The sequence below is a fragment of the Dipodomys ordii genome, unplaced genomic scaffold (assembly GCF_000151885.1).
Source record: "Dipodomys ordii isolate 6190 unplaced genomic scaffold, Dord_2.0 Scaffold5, whole genome shotgun sequence".
Classification (NCBI taxonomy): Eukaryota; Metazoa; Chordata; class Mammalia; order Rodentia; family Heteromyidae; genus Dipodomys; species Dipodomys ordii.
In genome coordinates, this window is record NW_012267221.1 from 21217871 (window position 1) to 21222283 (window position 4413).

A 4413-nucleotide genomic window follows, 5' to 3' on the forward strand; every position below is an offset into this window, starting at 1 on the left:
TGCACTGTTAGTGTGAGTGTAAACTTGTTCAACCACTTTGGAAAACAGTATGGAGGTTCCTCAAAAGAATCCACATAGAGTTCACCTATGAGCCAGCAATCCTACTTTGGGGCATTTACCCAAATGATCACAAACAAGGCTGTACTAAAGCTACTAGCACAACTATGTTTGTTGCAACATTATTTACCATAGCTAAGATATGGAACCAACACAGATGCCCTTCGGTAAATGAATGGATCAAGAAAATGTGATATATATATTTCACAATTAAAAAAAAGAAAAAGAGGGCTGGGAAGGTAGCTCAGTGGTAGAGCACTTGCCTTGCATGCATGAGGCCCTGGGTTCGATTCCTCAGCACCACATAAGCAAAAAGAAAAAAGCCGGAAGTGGTGCTATGGCTCAAGTGGTAGAGCGCTAGTCTTGAGCTGAAGAGCTGAGGGACAGCGCCCAGGCCCAGAGTTCAGGCCCCACGACTGGCCCCCCAAAAAAAAGAAAAAGAAAAAGAACCAGCAATTTTAGAAATGAAGAGCTTAATAAATAACATAAAAATATACTTCGAAATCTCAACAAACTAGATGACGTAGAATAAAGACTATCTGAGCTTGAAGACAGGTCATTTGAAATGCTCCATTCTGACAGACAGACAGAAACAGACAGTCAAAGAGATACAATGAAGAGAGCATTCAAGATCTTCAGAACACCATTAAACAAATAAACACCTGCGTCTTTGGAATACCTGAAGGCAAAGAAATAAAGGGTAACAACATAAAAAATCTAATTCAATAAATAACAGTAGAAAACTTCCCTAATTGGGAAAGAGAGGGGTATCCATGTAAAGGAGGATTATAGAACCCTGAACATTCAGAACTAGAAAAAATCTTCAAATTGTCAAAAGCAAAAGCTAGAGGGAAAAAATTAAATCTGCAAGAGAAAATAGCCATCACATTTAAAAGTATAACCCATTAGACAAGCAACATATTTCTCAGCAGAAACCTTACAGGCCAGGAGAGAATAGAATGACATATTCCAAGTCCTAAAACAAAATAAGTGCCAGCCAACATGGCTACATATAGCAAGGCCTTCCTTCAAAACAAAGGATAAATAGACTTTCCAAGGTAAACAAAAACTGTGATAATTTATAATCACCAGGCCAGCATTTTAAAAAAGTGTTCAAGGGAGCCCTACATCCAAAAGTAAAAGACAATAACTTCCATTGTAAAAGTATAAATCCCACTAGAAGAGTAGATACACAAAAGAAAAGTAGGAGGGGTCAGACTATGTCAACATAGTAAAACATCAAAGGAAAAATAAAGGAAGAATAAAGAATACTCAAAATGACTAGGAAAAAATCAACAAAATGACAAGAAGTCCTTAATAATTGAATGTAAATAGAAAAATCTCATACTTATATCTGACAAAATAGACTTTAAAATAAAAAGAAATAAAGGCTGAGGCTGTCATTATATAATGATCAGAGGATCAACTCAATAAGAAAACTAAATCTATATTACTGTCCAAGCACCTAATATTATAAACACTATTAGATTTTTAAAAAGAGATAATCTCCAAGACATAACAGTAGAGCATCTCAATACCCCACTTTCATCAATGTTTATCCAGACTCTCCAGAAAATCTTAATCTGAGCATGGTGGTACATCTCTATAATCACAAGACTCTAAGGCAGGAGAATTTCAAGGCCATCTTATGCTACAGGCTACATCTTATGCTTCAGTCAACCAGAGAAGCAAGGGAAATCATGCCGAGAATCAGAAAGTGTCAAGACCTAAACTTAAGACATCTGGCAAAGCAGAACGATTTACAGGATCTATTCCAGCAATGCAAAGCAGGGCAAAGAAGGTTGGTTACTGGACTGGCAGGCCATATACTGGTAACTGCATGTATGTTCAAAGTATAGTGTTCTGTTTCTCTTTCATGGGCTAGGCACTTCTCAGGCCTCCCAGATATGAAGATTTCTGGTTTCAGCTCTTGGAAATTTGTTTTCATTATTTCTTTTATCACACCCTATACCTCCGTTTTCTTTGTTCTTTACTAGGTTACATCACTGGAGGCTCTGTCTCTTGGCCTTTTGGACTGATTTTTTTTTTAGCTCTTTACTCTTGTACTTCCTTTTCTTCTTCAGTCAAGGACATGAACTCCATTTTAATATCTGCCCTTAAAATATAACTTCCTATCTTCCCTTCTCTCCAATCCTTGGTAACCATCATTCTTGTCTTCAAGTTTGATAAATTTGAGCATTTTAGATGCTTCATATAAATGGAGTCATGCAGTATTTATCTTTCTGGATCTGGCTTTTTCATTTAGCACGGGGACCAAAGGTACGTCCACATTGTTGCACATTGAAGAATTTCCTTTCTTAAGAAATAATAGGGGGGGCTGGGAAGGTAGCTCAGTGGTAGAGCGCTTGCCTTGCATGCCTGAGGCCCTCCTCAGCACCACATAAGCAAAAAGAAAAAAGCCGGAAGTGGCGCTGTGGCTCAAGTGGTAGAGTGCTAGACTTGAGCTGAAGAGCTGAGGGACAGGGCCCAGGCCCAGAGTTCAGGCCCCATGACCGGACCCAAAAAAAAAAAAAAGAAATAATAGGGGGCTGGGAAGGTGGTTCGGTGGTAGAGCGCTTGCCTTGAATGCCTGAGGCCCTGGGTTCGATTCCTCAGCACCACATAAGCAAAAAGAAAAAAGCCGGAAGTGGTGCTGTGGCAGTGGTAGAGTCTAGCCTTGAGCTGAAGAGCTGAGGGACAGCGCCCAGGCCCAGAGTTCCGGCCCCACAACCAGACCCCCCCCCCCAAAAAAAGAAAGAATAGGGATTCTGTAATGTTTCTACAACACATTTGCTTTATCTGTACACTTCCTCATGACTACCTGCGATGTTTCCATATCTTTTTTTGGGGGGGAAGGGTCCGGTTGTGGGGCCTGAACTCTGGGCCTGGGCGCTTTCCCTCAGCTCTTCAGCTCAAGGCTAGTGCTCTACCACTTGAGCCACAGCACTACTTCCAGCTTTTTTCTTTTTGCTTATGTGGTGCTGAGGAATTGAACCCAGGGCCTCATGCATGCAAGGCAAGCACTCTACCACTGAGCCCCCTTCCCAACCCTGTTTCCATATCTTGATGTTGGTAAATAATGCTACAGCAGAAGTGCCAGATATATTAGATCTTGATTTTAATTCTTCTGACTGTAGGAACATATGGGAGTTTTATTGTTAATAGCTTGAGGATCATCTATGTTGTTTTCTGTAGTGACTTCATTTTATATTTCTACCAATGCTGAGCAAAGGGGCTCTAATTCCTCCATTTCTTTGCCAACACTTGTTTATCTATCTATTATCTATTTAGCTATCATTTTTCAAGTTTTCTCTAGGCTTTTTCACTAAAGCTAACGCTCTACCAGTTGAGACACATCTCCCCATCTGGCCTTTTCCTCATTAATTGGAAATGAGAGTCTTCTTAAAGTTTTCTATCCAGACTGGATTTGAACCTCGGTTCTCAGATCTCAGCCTCCTGAGTAGCTAAGGGTTACAGACATGAATCGCTGGTGCCCAGAATTATTTTTTTAATATTTAAATAGTGGTTTTGGATTCCCATTTCTCTGATGACTAGTGTTGGCTATTTGTACAAAACAAATTTATGAATTAAATTAACAAACTTCCAAGAGCTAGTTCTTAAACTGATTACAAATTCATTATGTCATCTTGTTTGTCTTTTATAGATATGATTTATCAAATTTCTCTGAGGTTGGTTTCTAGCATTTATACTTGCTTTCATTCTTTAAGTGATCTATTTCCTCTAGAATTATTTATTTTTCTGTGTATTAATGCTATTTTAATTATATGTTTTCATTTCTTCTAGTATCTGGGCCTGCTCACTCTTGTTTAAGAGGAAGGTGACAGAAATTCTGCTTCCAGCCAAGATGAAGAAAAGGGAGGAGACACACTCCACTCTGAAAAAGCTCTAAAAAGATTTTTTTAAGTATTCACTCTCCATCTTTTCTTCTCTTCTCTCTTCATTATACTAAACAGTACACACATACACGTGTGTATATACATATATGTGTGCATATACATGTCTGTATATATATGTGTTTCATGAATATGTATGCTTTTCAGGTATAGCTTCCACATATGAGTGAAAACATGAGTATTTGGCTTCTTTGTCTTAGCTTATTCAGCAAGAAGTTCTCTCTAGTTGCATCTATTTTCCTGTAAATATATGATTTCATTTTCCTTGTTAGCGGCATAATATTCTGTGGCATATATGAACATATCTAAAACTTAACAAGAGATTGGACTGTAGATTAAGATGGTTGAGGAGAGAGCCAGCAGGAGATGACATCTTTAGTTAAGGTTAATAAACTCTAGTCTGTGAAATTGTGGTGACTTGTTAGATACCTTCTTTCTAGGA